The following is a 19,106-nucleotide window of genomic DNA, read 5'->3' as shown; positions in this document are numbered from 1 at the left end:
CTACACCAGTAGCACCTTCCTTCTGCCCACAAGCCAAGCATCTGTAGCTGTTCTGCTCCAAATCCACGTTTTCCCTGTTGAACCCCACTTCCAGGCTGCCTGCTCCATTTTAACATGCCTCGGTCTCAATCAGAAGGCTTTAGAAAGTCATAGGATTTCACCAAAGGTAGTTCTTAACCCTTCCTTGCCCATTTTTCCTCTCACAATGTTCACAGCATTAGTCCATGTTTAGACAGGAACATTTCCAGGGCAAAGATGGGGTCTTGCCAGTCTCAGAGGACAACACAGAGCATTCCTCCCAACTCTGAAACATGCCTTTTCATTTCATCTTAACCTGTTACGCTGGCATTTTCAAAAGCCACATATACGCATCACTCTTAAATCAACAGAGCCCTTTTTCTGCTGGAAGATTTTTCAATCTGAGAGATGGACTGTCCAGATTATTTTTAATGATTTCTTTTGCACCCGAATTCCACCTAAGACAGCTTTCTCTGTCTGAGGAGCCCTGGATATAGCTGTGTGGTTTTCGATATCAGAGTAAATCTACAGTTATATCTAGCACTGCAAAGTCCTCCCAAAAGTTCTTCTGACTCAAAGAGGACGTTGAATCCAGGCTTGAGAGTACCTGGATAAAGCGAACAGCTGCAGGAGAAACATCTAATCCAGCCTTATCATAAACACGCTGACTTTAGAGAGAGGAGGAGTGACATGAAACTTAACTGCCTGACAGCTAGCATGAGGGCTGGCCACAGACTCATAGTAACTCATACCACCTCAGTTTCCCTCCAATGAACTGCCCAGAGGCAATTTTACTTTGATTAAATTAGAGCTAAATTTGGAGTGCAGTTCACATCATTGCCAAGGCCTGATTACGCTGGACATGCTGCCGGCTGTTGGAATCAATTAGGAAACATAAGTACATCAATCTCCATTCAAAAACCAAATATGTAGTTTTTGATGCCTGTGAGTTACACAGGGCATGAAATAATCAGTCAGCAGCCTGACCTCAGAGGAGACACCTTCCCAGAGCATTGCTTTGTGCCTCTGGGGAGCTGCTGGGTTCAGAGCAGGGTGCTCTTCATCTCACCACCTTCCAGGTCAGTGCCTAGGACCACTTTGGGATGGCCTCCCAGAGCAAAGGACTAACAAGGGCAGTGTCAGGTCAAAACATCAGAGCATGGCTGGGCATGCACACTGCTGGCTGTTGCAGAGCTCTCCTCTTCAGCCTTGCAGGGCAGCAGGAAAGTCAGGAGTTGGCAGATCCATGGCAAGAAACAAGGAGACAAAAGCTCCTTATGCCTCCTGATAAACCCCATGTCTACAGCAACATGGTCTTGGCTCACAGTTGTCATGGATTTCTGAGCAGAAGCTGAAATGTTTCAAGGGAGAGGCAATGCTGAGCAGAACATGACTTTTTCCCACCTCTCCTGGGGTGTAATTTGCAATAGCAACCTCCTCATACAAGTCTGTGCTTCAATTTTGTCTTTTCTGCAGACAGTATTGGGATAGGCTCAACCCAGAGTGGATCTGCAGTTTGCTTTCTTCTTTCTGCACCTCTCTGGGTTTAGCTTCTGGCCCTGCATCCCCACAAGCAAAGTCCATCAAGTCAACATTCTTCATAGGAGTCCACCTTGTTGCTATTGTCCCCTCCATCTCCATGAGTGCTCCGAGTCCCTGTCAAGAGCGAAGCCCAGCGCCTGGGAAACCTGCGCCCAAGGAGCACTGCTGCAGCTGCCTACACATCGCCTCCCTGACAGGGGTTTCTTTTTCTCCGCTGAACACCAAGAGACACGGTATCTTTTTCTGTACACGCAGCAACTTGATACATGAAGCTGACTACAGCAAAAACAGCACGGGGGAGCACAAAGTATTGGGTCTACAGGAGATATATAAAGCTCATCTCATCTGCAACGCTCTGCCTCGGCTTTGCGGCACAAGCAGCAGCAGCAGCCACCTCCGCACACAGCGGGCTCCCAGAAGGTTACACATACCACAAGCCCAAACAAAAATCGCAACTCCCTGGTTTCATGCACGCTTGCACCCACAGGGTATCAGCTTCTGTCAGCCAAAGGAGGGGTGTAAAAATCTTGCTGCTGAGTGGGGGGGGTTGTCCCCTGAGATCAGGGGAATTTTTTTTTCCTCCTTGCCTATAATTTCCCTTAATTACAGGAAAAAATGATCAGAGCTCTTGATGCAAAGCAGCAGGAAACCAAATCCAAGAGGCCCTTCATAGCTTCCTACTTAGCTAGCTTTATCTTGCTCAACACTGCAGCCAGGGCTACCCAAACCATTGCCAGCCAGGAAGGCACAATAACAATGTCCCAGAAGCATCTGCTATTTATATCAAGGCAGACTTAAGCGTGGTTAAATGAAGGTTACAGTGAAGGAGAAGCAGAAAAATCTGAAAGAAGAGAGCAGAGAGGAAGGGGAAAAAGAGCCTGCTCTGGCTTTAGACTGTCTTGCAGAAAGGAATCAAAAGTAGATCTTAAAACTTTTTGTGCAGGTAGAAAGCTCCAGGGCATTTCCCTGTGCAGTGATTCAAGTCTGCCTTTATTCCCATTTAAGCTCAAAGAGAAAAAGGCATACGAGTGAGTGGCCATGAACATGAAAAAGGAAAAAAAAAAAAAAGGACTTTTACTGTTTTTTCACCCTGTGCTTTGTTTTTATGAAGGATGGTGGGAGCAGCCTTTTATCTCAGGAGGCACTTTGAGCTGGAAATGGGTACCTGTAATTAACTTGCATTCCAGAAGGGGAGAAGTTAACTTACTTGGCTTTTCTTCATGCCGCATTTCAAAGAGAAATTAATTTTTGATAAATGAGAATGTTCATGTGCATTCTGCAGTGCTTGACCTGCAGTTGTTTTCAGGCCTTACTGCCCAAGACATGGCTTTTGGTTGTTCACTCGCAGATTTACCTAAAGAACGAATACAGGCCTGATGGCAACTTATATCACTTTCATAGGAATTGCTACAATGACCAAAAGGACACTCGTAGAGCAGGGCCACACTGCACAGGAGACCTCATTCCCCTGCGTACAAACGCAGAAGGAGGTGGATGAGGGATCCACCATTTCCATTCTGCAGCAGCAGAGAAAGAAACACACAGAGAAGTTAAGGTGGAAATCCACATGTCCCACAAATGCAGGCAGTACACAGAACCACCAACTCCATCCGAGGAGTAAAGCTGCTGAAGACACCAAGATACACAAATGAGAAAGCCTCTTTCTTGCTCCCTCCTTTCTTCTCTGTGGGGATGGCGATGCTCAAAAGCACCCCAATTTGGATTAGCCCATCTCTGCTCCCTGGGTGAGGCACTCCAGATGCAATTCATCTTGCCTACCTGAAGACATTTGCATGTGAGATGATATCAGGGTCCCCTTTAAACTGAACAGACACCAAGACATATGATTAAACCTACTTCAGGTTTAAACCTTCTCCAGGCTCCAGTGATTAGGTCTTCAAGGACAGCCAAGACAAGCAGCTCAGCTGCAAATGACCGTATCGAGGCCCCTAAATTCTGAGGATGATGAATCCTACCCACAGACCCTAAACCTGCCTCCTGAAACTTGGTGTGGCCACATACACAGTTCAAGTCACAACCTGAACACTGAAACACCTTAGAAACTCATGGACTCCCCCCGGCCCATCAAGCCTGAAGCTGGTATCAGTACCATCAAAGTGTTCAGCAAGTCAGAGCAGTCCTGCAGCCTGAGCCTGCAAACATCACAGCCACATCCGAGCTGAATCCCCTCCTAGTCCTGCCACCTCCCCCTGTGCTCAGACAGCCTCCAAGCTGTGGGATCAGACCTGACTCCAAAGTCCATCAATCAAAAGGGGCTTTGAGCCAGATGGGGGAAGAGCTGGACACACAGGTAGCTCACACTTCTGTGCCTCCACTCTCCCAGCAGTTTTCTTGCCATCTCTGGGCTCATAGCAGCGCAGAGCCCAGGTAGTTAAGGGGGGCTTACTTAGGAGCTCACAGCTCCCAGCCTGAAGGCATTCCTGGGTTGAGTTGCTCTTCCTGTACCAGGGCAGAGAAACACAGGGGTCAGGACAGGAAAATCAGGCAGGTGTTCTTAGGGTCACAGAGATGGTTGTTTAGGTGATGTTTAGCTCTCCTTCAATAAGCAATCCTGCACACATCCCTGCCTTGCTGGAACAGTGCAACACACAGTTTCGGACACTCATTTCTAGGGAGAGTGTGAGCCAGATGCAGAGCTAAGTAGCCACACTTCTGGAGCAGGTGTCCTTTGGCACGGGAAGTGCTGAATCACAAAGGAAGGCTAAAGGAGCTTCATGCAATTAAACAGCATTTCATTTTGAAGTGTGGGTTTCAAAATTATTTTCTGACAAAGTGAGTCTGCTTTCTTTTACTAGTTAGAAACATTTTGTGAAAGTTCTTTTTCATTTACTCTGATTGCTTCTCCACTATCAGCACATACACCTCATCCCATTTTTGTCTGTTTTTTCCTCATATGGGGATGAGGATGACAACTGCAAGCAATATGTACCTTACATGGTGAGTACGTACATCCAGCTGAATGAGTTTTCACTTCCACAGTGTTCACACATTTTTGTTTTTCTCTTCTCAATATTTACGAACAAACTCTCAAAGAGCTTATCCTCAATGCTGTATCTAATGACACAACCAAAGCCTTGTATCAGCAAGGAACTGCCTGTGCAGCTGCCAGCGCAGGAATAAACAGCCAGATATTTAGGCATTGTGCTCATTAGCACAAGCATCAAGATACTTACAAACTGCTCCTGTATCACAAACCAACTATACTACTATTAGAGGAAACAAAAGCACCCACTTGGAGACCAGCACAAGATACCAGACCATCACCATGCAGTCCAGACTCCTGCAGTTGACTACTTTTCCAGCAGATGAATCTGCCTCACAAGTTGTGCTAGCATAGGATGAAATCCCACAATTCATGTATTGCATATGGAGCCATTACATCTCATCAGTTACTTATCCAAGGGGCTCTACTACAGATAACTTTTTCTGCTTGGAGTCCTGGGCAGTAGCACAGGAGCCTGTAGCATCTCTTCCACAGCAAACCAAAATCTTTGGAGCGCCCCATCCAACTCACTTCACAAGGAATAACTTCAGCAGAAAATGCCAACCTCTACTTCCAGGTAAGGCGACAAAGACTAAAATCTCTATGCTCTATGAACATTACTGTTTCCCATACTTAAAAAAAAAAAAATCAAGTAGAAAAGCAAAATACAGTGTTTTCTACCTGCATGGATCGATGGCTTTCCAGGAGGAAATTATACAACAAAGAACCAGGAGAGCACTTCAGCAAGCTCCCATTTCTATTCCTCAGCAATGCTCCTTTTCCACAGACACAAAGATGAAGACACAGAAGCCTTATGCACAGAAAAGCCACAGCTGTGGCCCCATCACCAGCTGAGATGCATCTATTTTTAAAGCTCATTCCACTCACACAGCAGCAAGTCCTCCAGGCCTGATTTGTCTTCAGCCCTTGCACTTTAGGTAAAGAGCACAAATTATTAAAAAAAAAAAAAAAAAGGAAGAAGAAAAAGCTTTCTAAACACTACCTTTTGCACAAGTAGGAACTAATTAGCTTTTCAGAGCTTCCTTACACAGGTGAAATCAACTACACAGAGAGTGGGACAGTCTTACACCTTCTGACTGCAGCACAAAGCCCAAAAGCAGAGCCCAGCTCTGATCTTTGCTGCCTCTGCTCGGTGTGCAGAGCATCCCAGGGCACAGGTGGGTAGTAAAAGGTGCCATCTCCTCCTGTGTGCTGCACTGAATGCTGGTTTCTTGCTGGTCATTTGTAGCAGTAAACATGACAGCTATTTGTATAACAGAGGATTTTTTTAATTCATTCTGGACTTTGGAGACTTTTTTTAGTTGAGGGGATGTGTGTGTGCAATATTCCCTTGGTTTTGTTCTGTGAGCATCACTAGCTATCAGTCTGCCAACATTTAAGAAGCTAAGAACTGCCCTGTTGGATCAGGCTGTGGTGCACATACCCCCCCCCCCCCCCATTCTGTTTCTAGCAGGGGAAGATGGGTATGTTCAGGGTAAACTCACAACCCTGACTCTCCCTAGGTCTTGGAATCATCAGAGTGGGGATGTCAGGAAATGCAGCCTTGCCTATACCTCTCATTATCCTATGAACTTAGGATTTGCCCATGGAAGTCTCCATTAACCTGTAGCTGCAGGTTCACAAACATTTCTTTGTGCCATCCCACAGCAGCAGGTTGCAGGCTTTCATTGTCTACTGCATGAAGTGCATTTGTTTATCTACATGTGGGACATCTCAAGAAACCTGTTGCTGCAGCCACCACTGAAGTATTTGGTGTTCCTAGAAAAAACTGCTTCTGTCATGTACCTGTACCTTGAAACAGTGTCCTCGGTGTGTTGTGCCCCTTCCCAGAGCAGGAAGCACACACTGAACCCCACCAGCCCCACACTCTCCTCCTCTCAGCACACCTTCTTCCTTTCCCTAGGAAAGGCTCACCCTGCTGTCCCTCACAGTTACTTTTGAAGCATCTTCCAGTCCTGGTTAAAGCATTGATGACGAGCACATCTCACTTAACATGAACTGAGAGGAAGGGTCTTGGAGAGGGGAGAAAATCCAGATGATTGTTGCATTCCCTGTGTGTGATGTGATGGATGGATCCTCACTAGTCAACCTCAGGGCAGAGTCTGGAGAAGAGAAAAATAGAAGCCCTATCTGATTTAGGACATAAACACACATGCAAGAGACTGGCTTCAGCTGTTTCTCCTGCTGGCCATAGGGCAGAGGCTTCTTCCTCCCACCCAAGGCCCCGCAGGAGGCTGCAGCACAAGGGTCCAGCACATGGGCAAGCCACTACTTTCCAGTGGTGGTCCCATGCCCCCAGCAGCGCTCCTGCTCCCTATGGAGCTGCCTGTTGCCAGACAGAGCAGCGGTGTAAGAGCCAGTGTCACTCTCAGCCCCGCTAGGTGATTACAGACAGCCACATTTTTAATCCCAATGCATTTATTCTGGTTTGAGTTAGATGGTCTCGCCAAGTGCTAGGGATCGTTAACACAAGAGCAGCAGCCCTCCAGACCAAAACAGCAGACGAAGGACTCCTCAGGCACGCACCCGCACAGCTGGAATAAGCCTTGTTTCCCTGGCAAGTCACACAGACTGAAAAAGTAATTAATTTCTTTTTTTTTTTTTCAAATGCCAGAAGCTCTCTAAGTGTAAATGTTAGATTTGCTAATGGGGACTCGCTGTTACTCTTAGGTAATAAATGAGGGGCTCAATAAAGGGAAAACAGGTTTCTCCAAAGCCTTGTGCAAGAAAGTCCTCCCTCCTTCTCCCTTAGCCTGAATACAGAGATTCATTGGCAGGATAACAAGGCTCCTACTGTATCTATCTCATTGCTTTTCTCAAGGATTTTAGTCTTTAACGCAAAGAAAATGTGACACAGGCTCTTTGTCCCCAAGTCTAATATTAATATTAGATTATTAAATATACATTCTTAATATTATATTTTAAATATTAATACAACTATTGGTCCAATATTAACATTAGTCTTGGGGAGAAGATTTTAAAGTGAGCTGATCATAAGCCTTTCTTTTACCTACTCAGTAACCAGCAGGATTTAGACCAGCTTTGATGGGGTGGCATTTCACCTCACAACTCCACAGCCAAACTACAAGAAGTATAAGGATACACAGTTGTGAACTGATTTTGAAGAGGTCTGGATGGCAGGCAGCCTACACTTGCGATTAGACTGGGGAAAAAAACCCACAAAACCAACCAATTTCTTAAGCTGCTGTTCACAGTGTTAAAGTATGTTTGTAACCCCAAGACCTGAAAAAGTGCTGCTGTGGTATGTTTTGGGGTTTTTTTCTTAAGCATAGTGACAGGTAAGACAGGCAGATACCTCTTGGCCCTTTTGAGACCTCCCTTCTTGGGGCAGATAATTTTTGAGGCCGCTTTCTTTTACAGAGCAAAATCCAGTGTTCCTCCTGTGCCGCAGAGGAACGTGCAAGTCCCCCTAAACATGGGACTCCACCTGTCCCACAGCTTTTTTGGCGTGAAGCATACAGCCAAACAAGAACCAGGCTCAGCCCCTGCAAGAAGCTGCACTTGTACTTCCCAACCCTGCTAAACGCCAGCAGAATTACTAAAAACAGCGACAGCAAATGCAAAGAAGCTCAACGGCATTGGCCCTGATGGACGCTGAACGTTTCTCCATCGAGGTGGCCCTCCAGCAGCAAAGCTTGGTGGCCCATGCCATCTAGTGGTGGGAAAGCCGGCCCCAAAGCTCCCTTTCTACCCAGCTGGGATAGTAAAAGCCTCAGGGGTTTCAGAATAGATCTGCACTGTAAGCAATTCACCTGTTTAAGCAGCCAGTCCACGGATAAGCATTTTCCCCTATCCCTGCCCGTCAGTTCAAGGTTCAGGAGAAACGTGAGGACATCCTGGAAGAGGGACAAGGAAAAGCAAAATCCAGTCTGCACTCAGTATCTGAATCATTTGGAAAGTGTAAAAACTAAGGCTGCAGTAAGTGTCATTACTAGTACTTAAATGTTGCAATCATTAAATAAACCTCGTGATTTTGGAAAACAAGGTGGCTAACACAAATCCCTCCCTTTGCACAGGGGAATTTCTCTGTACTTCAGCTGCTGTATACAGAAAGTGCTTGTGTGAGGGAGGCAATGATTTCTTATCCCACCCTGAACTGGGGAAGAGAGGACTGTAAGTAGCCTTTGCATCCAGAGTAGTGGAAAAAGTCTGTGTTACACTTGCAAATTGTGTTTCATCACTAAAAGGTAATAAATCATTCACAGACTTATTAGAGCAGCTGCCTGCAGCACACCATCTCTGTGGATGTAGCTGAGCTAATCTTTATAAAACCAGCTTTTTGAAAAGTGGGAATTATTAGTAGCTAACATAATACTTGGTTTCAAAACTGTCACTTCATAGCAGGTATCTGGTGTTTCTAACTAGTCTTTTAAATAAGTCCTTCTGAGGTGCCACGCCTTGTTTCCCTCTCCCGTTGCCGTGCCACACCCTTCTGAGGCGCCAAACCTCTTTGCCCAACCCGTTGCCACGCCACGCCCTCCTGAGTTGCCACGCCCTGTTTGCCCTTTGGAGGCGACACACCCTCTTTGCCCACCCCGTTGCCGCGACCCCTGGCCTGTTGACGTGCCACGCCTTTCTGAGACGCCAGGCCCTGTTTCCCCGCACCGTTGCCGCGCCACGCCCTTCGGAGGCGGCACGCCCTCTTTGCGCACCCCGTTGCCGCGCCACGCCCTTCTGAGGTGCCACGCCTCGTTTCCCTCTCCCGTTGCCACGCCACGCCCTCCTGAGGTGCCACACCCTGTTTCCCCGCTCCGTTGCCGTGCCACGCCCTTCTGAGACGCCAGGCCCTGTTTCCACGCCCCGTTGCCGCGTCCCCCTGTCCTGTTGCCGTGCCACGCCCTTCTGCGACGCCAGGCCCTGTTTCCCCGCACCGTTGCCGCGCCACGCCCTCCTGAGGTGGCACACCCTCTTTGCCCACCCCGTTGCCGCGTCCCCTGTCCTGTTGCCGCACCACGCCCCTCTGAGCCGCCACACCCTGTTTCCCCACCCCGTTGCCGCGCCACGCCCTCCTGAGGTGCCACACCCTCTTTGCGCACCGCGTTGCCACGCTACGCCCTCCTGAGGTGCCACGCCTTGTTTCCCTGTCCTGTTGCCGTGCCACGCCCTTCTGAGACGCCAGGCCCTGTTTCCCCGCACCGTTGCCGTGCCACGCCCTTTGGAGGCGACACACCCTCTTTGCCCACCCCGTTGCTACGCCACGACAGTCTGCGCCGCCACGCCCTGTGTGCCTGTCCTGTTCCCGCACCACTCCCCTCTGAGCCTCCACACCCTGTTTCTTCTACGCCACAACAGTCTGAGGTGCCACATCCTCTTTCCACACCGCGTTGCCGTGCCACACACTTCTGAGGTGCCACGCCTTGTTTCCCTCTCCCGTTGCCACGCCACGCCCTCCTGAGGTGCCACACCCTGTTTCCACGCCGCGTTGCTGTGACACATACTTCTGAGGTGCCACGCCTTGTTTCCCTCTCCCGTTGCCACGCCACGCCCTCCTGAGGTGCCACACCCTGTTTCCCCGCACCGTTGCTGCGTCCCCCTGTCCTGTTGCCGCGCCACGCCCTCCTGAGGTGCCACACCCTCTTTGCGCACCCCGTTGCCGCGCTACGCCCTCCTGAGGTGCCACACCCTGTTTCCCTCTCCCGTTGCCACGCCACACCCTCCTGAGGTGCCACACCCTGTTTCCACGCCCCGTTGCCGCGTCCCCCTGTTCTGTTGCTGCGCCACGCCCCTCTGAGGCAGCACGCTCTCTTTGCCCACCCCATTGCCGCGACCCCTGGCCTGTTGCCATGCCACGCCCTCCTGAGGTGCCATGCCCTGTTTGCCAGCCCCGTTGCTTTGCCACGCCGTTCTGAGGCGGCACGCCCTCTTTGCGCACCCCGTTGCCGTTCCACACACTTCTGAGGTGCCACGCCTCGTTTCCCTCTCCCGTTGCCACGCCACGCCCTCCTGAGGTGCCACACCCTGTTTCCCCGCTCCGTTGCCGTGCCACGCCCTTCTGAGACACCAGGCCCTGTTTCCACGCACTGTTGCTGCGCCACGCCCTCCTGAGGTGCCACACCCTGTTTCCACGCACCGTTGCCGCGTCCCCCTGTCCTGTTGCCGCGCCACGCCCTCCTGAGACGCCAGGCCCTGTTTCCCAGCACTGTTGCCGCGCCACGCCCTTCGGAGGCGCCACACCGTCTTTGCCCACCCCGATGCGATGCCACGCACTTCTGAGGCGCCACACCCTGTTCCCCTATCCTGTTGCCGTGCCACGCCCTCCTGAGGTGCCACGCACTGTTTCCACGCACCGTTGCCGCGTCCCCCTGTCCTGTTGCCGTGCCACGCCCTTCTGAGACGCCAGGCCCTGTTTCCCCGCACCGTTGCCGCGCCACGCCCTTCGGAGGCGGCACGCCCTCTTTGCGCACCCCGTTGCCGCGCCACGCCCTTCTGAGGTGCCACGCCTCGTTTCCCTCTCCCGTTGCCACGCCACGCCCTCCTGAGGTGCCACACCCTGTTTCCCCGCTCCGTTGCCGTGCCACGCCCTTCTGAGACGCCAGGCCCTGTTTCCACGCCCCGTTGCCGCGTCCCCCTGTCCTGTTGCCGCGCCACGCCCTTCTGAGGCGGCACGCCCTCTTTGCCCACCCCGTTGCCGCGACCCCTGGCCTGTTGCCATGCCACGCCCTCCTGAGGTGCCACGCCTTGTTTCCCTGTCCTGTTGCCGTGCCACGCCCTTCTGTGACACCAGGCCCTGTTTCCCCGCACCGTTGCCGTGCCACGCCCTTCGGAGGCGACACACCCTCTTGTCCCACCCTGTTGCTACGCCACAACAGTGTGAGGTGCCATACCCTGTTTCCACACCGCGTTGCCATGCCACACAATTCTGAGGGCCACGCCTTGTTTCCCTCTCCCGTTGCCACGCCACGCCCTCCTGAGCTGCCACACCCTGTTTCAATGCACTGTTGCCGCGTCCCCCTGTCCCGTTGCCACACCACGCCCTCCTGAGCTGCCACACCCTGTTTCAATGCACTGTTGCCGCGTCCCCCTGTCCCGTTGCCGCGCTACGCCCTCCTGAGGTGCCACGTCTTGTTTCCCTGCCCTGTTGCCGTGCCACGCCCTTTGGAGGCGCCACACCCTCTTTGCCCACCCTGTTGCCATGCCACGCCCTCCTGAGGTGTCACACCCTGTTTCCACGCACCGTTGCCGCGCCACGCCCTCCTGAGGTGCCACACCCTCTTTTCAGACCGCGTTGCCGTGCCACACACTTCTGAGGTGCCACGACTTGTTTCCCTCTCCCGTTGCCACGCCACGCCCTCCTGAGGTGCCACACCCTGTTTCCACGCCGCGTTGCTGTGCCACATACTTCTGAGGTGCCACGCCTCGTTTCCCTCTCCCGTTGCCACGCCACGCCCTCCTGAGGTGCCACACCCTGTTTCCACGCCGCGTTGCTGTGCCACATACTTCTGAGGTGCCAGGCCCTGTTTCCACGCCCCGTTGCCGCGTCCCCCTGTCCTGTTGCCGCGCCACGCCCTTCTGAGGCGGCACGCCCTCTTTGCCCACCCCGTTGCCGCGACCCCTGGCCTGTTGCCATGCCACGCCCTCCTGAGGTGCCACACCCTCTTTGCGCACCCCGTTGCCGCGCTACGCCCTCCTGAGGTGCCACGCCTTGTTTCCCTGTCCTGTTGCCGTGCCACGCCCTCCTGAGGTGCCATGCCCCGTTTGCCATCCCTGTTGCCGTGCCACGCCCTTCTGAGACGCCAGGCCCTGTTTCCCCGCACCATTGCCACACTACGCCCTTCGGAGGCGCCACACCCTCTTGTCCCACCCTGTTGCTACGCCACAACAGTCTGAGGTGCCACAACCTGTTTCCACACCGCGTTGCCGTGCCACACACTTCTGAGGGCCACGCCTTGTTTCCCTCTCCCGTTGCCACGCCACGCCCTCCTGAGCTGCCACACCCTGTTTCCACGCACTGTTGCCGCGTCCCCCTGTCCTGGTGCCGCACCACGCCCTTCGGAGGCGGCACGCCCTCTTTGCCCACCCTGTTGCCATGCCACGCCCTCCTGAGGTGTCACACCCTGTTTCCACGCACCGTTGCCGCGCCACGCCCTCCTGAGGTGCCACACCCTCTTTGCGCACCCCGTTGCCGCGCCACGCCCTCCTGAGGTGCCACACCCTCTTTGCGCACCCCGTTGCCGCGCCACGCCCTCCTGAGGTGCCACGCCTTGTTTCCCTCTCCCGTTGCCACGCCACGCCCTTCGGAGGCGCCACACCCTGTTTCCACGCACCGTTGCCGCGTCCCCCTGTCCTGTTGCCGTGCCACGCCCTTCTGCGACGCCAGGCCCTGTTTCCCCGCACCGTTGCCGTGCCACGCCCTTTGGAGGCGACACACCCTCTTTGCCCACCCCGTTGCTACGCCACGACAGTCTGCGCCGCCACGCCCTGTGTGCCTGTCCTGTTCCCGCACCACTCCCCTCTGAGCCTCCACACCCTATTTCTTCTACGCCACAACAGTCTGAGGTGCCACACCCTCTTTCCACACCGCGTTGCCATGCCACACACTTCTGAGGTGCCACGCCTTGTTTCCCTCTCCCGTTGCCGCGCCACGCCCTCCTGAGGTGCCACACCCTGTTTCAATGCACTGTTACCGCGTCCCCCTGTCCCGTTGCCACGCCACGACCTCCTGACGCCCTCCTGAGGTGCCACACCCTGTTTCCACGCTGCGTAGCCGTGCCACACCCTTCGGAGGCGCCACACCCTCTTTGCCCACCCCGTTGCCATGCAACGCACTTCTGAGGTGCCGCGCCTTGTTTCCCTCTCCCGTTGCCGTGCCACGCCCTTCTGAGACGCCAGGCCCTGTTTACCCACACCATTGCCACACTACGCCCTTCGGAGGCGCCACACCCTCTTGTCCCACCCTGTTGCTACGCCACAACAGTGTGAGGTGCCACACCCTGTTTCCACGCACCGTTGCCGTGCCACGCCCTTCTGAGACGCCAGGCCCTGTTTCCACGCCCCGTTGCCGCGTCCCCCTGTCCTGTTGCCGCGCCACGCCCTTCTGAGGCGGCACGCCCTCTTTGCCCACCCCGTTGCCGCGACCCCTGGCCTGTTGCCATGCCACGCCCTTCGGAGGCGCCACACCCTCTTTGCCCACCCCGTTGCCATGCAACGCACTTCTGAGGTGCCGCGCCTTGTTTCCCTCTCCCGTTGCCACGCCACGCCCTACTGAGGTGCCACACCCTGTTTCCCCGCCCCGTTGCCACGCCACGCCGTCCTGAGGTGCCACACCCTCTTTGCGCACCCCGTTGCCGCGCTACGCCCTCCTGAGGTGCCACGCCTTGTTTCCCTGTCCTGTTGCCGTGCCACGCCCTTCGGAGGCGCCACACCCTCTTTGCCCACCCCGTTGCCATGCAACGCACTTCTGAGGTGCCGCGCCTTGTTTCCCTCTCCCGTTGCCACGCCACGCCCTACTGAGGTGCCACACCCTGTTTCCCCGCCCCGTTGCCACGCCACGCCGTCCTGAGGTGCCACACCCTCTTTGCGCACCCCGTTGCCGCGCTACGCCCTCCTGAGGTGCCACACCCTGTTTCCCTCTCCCGTTGCCACGCCACGCCCTCCTGAGCTGCCACACCCTGTTTCAATGCACTGTTGCCGCGTCCCCCTGTCCCGTTGCCACGCCACGCCCTCCTGAGGTGCCACACCCTGTTTCCACGCTGCGTAGCCGTGCCACACACTTCGGAGGGGCCACACCCTCTTTGCCCACCCCGTTGCCATGCAACGCACTTCTGAGGTGCCGCGCCTTGTTTCCCTCTCCCGTTGCCGTGCCACGCCCTTCTGAGACGCCAGGCCCTGTTTACCCACACCATTGCCACACTACGCCCTTCGGAGGCGCCACACCCTCTTGTCCCACCCTGTTGCTACGCCACAACAGTGTGAGGTGCCACACCCTGTTTCCACGCACCGTTGCCGTGCCACGCCCTTCTGAGACGCCAGGCCCTGTTTCCACGCCCCGTTGCCGCGTCCCCCTGTCCTGTTGCCATCCCACGCCCTCCTGAGGTGCCACACCTTCTTTGCGCACCCCGTTGCCGCGCTACGCCCTCCTGAGGTGCCACGCCTTGTTTCCCTGTCCTGTTGCCGTGCCACGTCCTTCTGTGACACCAGGCCCTGTTTCCCCGCACCGTTGCCGTGCCACGCCCTTCGGAGACGACACACCCTCTTGTCCCACCCTGTTGCTACGCCACAACAGTGTGAGGTGCCATATCCTGTTTCCACACCGCGTTGCCGTGCCACACAATTCTGAGAGCCACGCCTTGTTTCCCTCTCCCGTTGCCACGCCACGCCCTCCTGAGCTGCCACACCCTGTTTCCACGCACTGTTGCCGTGCCACGCTCTTCTGAGGTGCCACGCCTCGTTTCCCTCTCCCGTTGCCATGCCACGCCATTCGGAGGCGCCACACCCTGTTTCCACGCACCGTTGCCGCGTCCCCCTGTACTGTTGCCGTGCCACGCCCTTCTGCGACGCCAGGCCCTGTTTCCCCGCACCGTTGCCGTGCCACGCCCTTTGGAGGCGACACACCCTCTTTGCCCACCCCGTTGCTACGCCACGACAGTCTGCGCCGCCACGCCCTGTGTGCCTGTCCTGTTCCCGCACCACTCCCCTCTGAGCCTCCACACCCTATTTCTTCTACGCCACAACAGTCTGAGGTGCCACACCCTCTTTCCACACCGCGTTGCCGTGCCACACACTTCTGAGGTGCCACGCTTTGTTTCCCTCTCCCGTTGCCGCGCCACGCCCTCCTGAGGTGCCACACCCTGTTTCTACACCGCGTTGCCGTGCCACACACTTCTGAGGTGCCACGCCTTGTTTCCCTCTCCCGTTGCCACGCCACGCCCTCCTGAGGTGCCACACCCTGTTTCCACGCACCGTTGCCGTGCCACGCCCTTCTGAGACGCCACGCCTCGTTTCCCTCTCCCGTTGCCACACCACGCCCTCCTGAGGTGCCACACCCTGTTTCCACGCACCATTGCCACGCCACGCCGTCCTGAGGTGCCACACCCTCTTTGCGCACCCCGTTGCCGCGCTACGCCCTCCTGAGGTGCCATGCCCCGTTTGCCATCCCTGTTGCCGTGCCACGCACTTCTGAGGTGCCACGCCTTGTTTCCCTCTCCCGTTGCCACGCCACGCCCTCCTGAGGTGCCACACCCTGTTTCCACGCTGCGTAGCCGTGCCATACCCTTCGGAGGCGCCACACCCTCTTGTCCCACCCCGTTGCTACGCCACGACAGTCTGCGCCGCCACGCCCTGTGTGCCTGTCCTGTTCCCGCACCACTCCCCTCTGAGCCTCCACACCCTGTTTCTTCTACGCCACAACAGTCTGAGGTGCCACACCCTCTTTCCACACCGCGTTGCCGTGCCACGCCTTGTTTCCCTCTCCCGTTGCCACGCCACGCCCTCCTGAGGTGCCACACCCTGTTTCCACGCCGCGTTGCTGTGCCACATACTTCTGAGGTGCCACTCCTCGTTTCCCTCTCCCGTTGCCACGCCACGCCCTTTGGAGGTGCCACACCCTGTTTCCACGCACCGTTGCCGCGCCACGCCCTTCTGAGACGCCAGGCCCTGTTTCCCCGCACCGTTGCCGTGCCACGCCCTTTGGAGGCGACACACCCTCTTTGCCCACCCCGTTGCTACGCCACGACAGTCTGCGCCGCCACGCCCTGTGTGCCTGTCCTGTTCCCGCACCACTCCCCTCTGAGCCTCCACACCCTGTTTCTTCTACGCCACAACAGTCTGAGGTGCCACACCCTCTTTCCACACCGCGTTGCCGTGCCACACACTTCTGAGGTGCCACGCCTTGTTTCCCTGTCCTGTTGCCGTGCCACGCCCTTCTGTGACACCAGGCCCTGTTTCCCCGCACCGTTGCCGTGCCACGCCCTTCGGAGGCGACACACCCTCTTGTCCCACCCTGTTGCTACGCCACAACAGTCTGAGGTGCCACAACCTGTTTCCACACCGCGTTGCCGTGCCACACACTTCTGAGGGCCACACCCTGTTTCCCTCTCCCGTTGCCACGCCACGCCCTCCTGAGGTGCCACACCCTGTTTCCACGCACTGTTGCCACGTGCCCCTGTCCTGGTGCCGCGCCACGCCCTTCGGAGGCGGCACGCCCTCTTTGCCCACCCCGTTGCCGCGACCTCTGGCCTGTTGCCATGCCACGCCCTCCTGAGGTGCCACACCCTGTTTCCACGCCGCGTTGCTGTGCCACATACTTCTGAGGTGCCACTCCTCGTTTCCCTCTCCCGTTGCCACGCCACGCCCTTTGGAGGTGCCACACCCTGTTTCCACGCACCGTTGCCACACCACGCCCTCCTGAGCTGCCACACCCTGTTTCCACGCACCGTTGCAGCGTCCCCCTGTCCTGTTGCCGCGCCACGCCCTTCTGAGACGCCAGGCCCTGTTTCCCCGCACCGTTGCCGTGCCACGCCCTTTGGAGGCGACACACCCTCTTTGCCCACCCCGTTGCTACGCCACGACAGTCTGCGCCGCCACGCCCTGTGTGCCTGTCCTGTTCCCGCACCACTCCCCTCTGAGCCTCCACACCCTGTTTCTTCTACGCCACGCCCTCCTGAGCTGCCACACCCTGTTTCCACGCCGCGTTGCTGTGCCACATACTTCTGAGGTGCCACGCCTCGTTTCCCTCTCCCGTTGCCACGCCACGCCCTCCTGAGGTGCCACACCCTGTTTCCACGCACCGTTGCCGTGCCACGCCCTTCTGAGACGCCAGGCCCTGTTTCCACGCCCCGTTGCCGCGTCCCCCTGTCCTGTTGCCGCGCCACGCCCTTCTGAGGCGGCACGCCCTCTTTGCCCACCCCGTTGCCGCGACCCCTGGCCTGTTGCCATGCCACGCCCTCCTGAGGTGCCACACCCTCTTTGCGCACCCCGTTGCCGCGCTACGCCCTCCTGAGGTGCCACGCCTTGTTTCCCTGTCCTGTTGCCGTGCCACGCCCTTCTGTGACACCAGGCCCTGTTTCCCCGCACCGTTGCCGTGCCACGCCCTTCGGAGGCGACACACCCTCTTGTCCCACCCTGTTGCTACGCCACAACAGTCTGAGGTGCTACAACCTGTTTCCACACCGCGTTGCCGTGCCACACACTTCTGAGGGCCACGCCTTGTTTCCCTCTCCCGTTGCCACGCCACGCCCTCCTGAGCTGCCACACCCTGTTTCCACGCACTGTTGCCGCGTCCCCCTGTCCTGTTGCCGCGCCACGCCCTTCTGAGGCGGCACGCCCTCTTTGCCCACCCCGTTGCCGCGACCCCTGGCCTGTTGCCATCCCACGCACTCCTGAGGTGCCACACCTTCTTTGCGCACCCCGTTGCCGCGCTACGCCCTCCTGAGGTGCCACGCCTTGTTTCCCTGTCCTGTTGCCGTGCCACGTCCCTCTGTGACACCAGGCCCTGTTTCCCCGCACCGTTGCCGTGCCACGCCCTTCGGAGACGACACACCCTCTTGTCCCACCCTGTTGCTACGCCACAACAGTGTGAGGTGCCATATCCTGTTTCCACACCGCGTTGCCGTGCCACACAATTCTGAGAGCCACGCCTTGTTTCCCTCTCCCGTTGCCACGCCACGCCCTCCTGAGCTGCCACACCCTGTTTCCACGCACTGTTGCCGTGCCACGCTCTTCTGAGGTGCCACGCCTCGTTTCCCTCTCCCGTTGCCATGCCACGCCATTCGGAGGCGCCACACCCTGTTTCCACGCACCGTTGCCGCGTCCCCCTGTACTGTTGCCGTGCCACGCCCTTCTGCGACGCCAGGCCCTGTTTCCCCGCACCGTTGCCGTGCCACGCCCTTTGGAGGCGACACACCCTCTTTGCCCACCCCGTTGCTACGCCACGACAGTCTGCGCCGCCACGCCCTGTGTGCCTGTCCTGTTCCCGCACCACTCCCCTCTGAGCCTCCACACCCTGTTTCTTCTACGCCACAACAGTCTGAGGTGCCACACCCTCTTTCCACACCGCGTTGCCGTGCCACACACTTCTGAGGTGCCACGCCTTGTTTCCCTCTCCCGTTGCCACGCCACGCCCTCCTGAGGTGCCACGCCTTGTTTCCCACTCCCGTTGCCGTGCCACGCCCTTCTGAGACGCCAGGCCCTGTTTCCCCGCACCATTGCCACACTACGCCCTTCGGAGGCGCCACACCCTCTTGTCCCACCCTGTTGCTACGCCACAACAGTCTGAGGTGCCACAACCTGTTTCCACACCGCGTTGCCGTGCCACACACTTCTGAGGGCCACGCCTTGTTTCCCTCTCCCGTTGCCACGCCACGCCCTCCTGAGCTGCCACACCCTGTTTCCACGCACTGTTGCCGCGTCCCCCTGTCCTGGTGCCGCACCACGCCCTTCGGAGGCGGCACGCCCTCTTTGCCCACCCTGTTGCCATGCCACGCCCTCCTGAGGTGTCACACCCTGTTTCCACGCACCGTTGCCGCGCCACGCCCTTCGGAGGCGGCACGCCCTCTTTGCCCAC

This window comes from Strix aluco, chromosome 1 (genome assembly GCF_031877795.1).
Source record: "Strix aluco isolate bStrAlu1 chromosome 1, bStrAlu1.hap1, whole genome shotgun sequence".
In the NCBI taxonomy this organism is placed as follows: domain Eukaryota; kingdom Metazoa; phylum Chordata; class Aves; order Strigiformes; family Strigidae; genus Strix; species Strix aluco.
Note: the sequence above shows the minus strand (reverse complement) of the source record.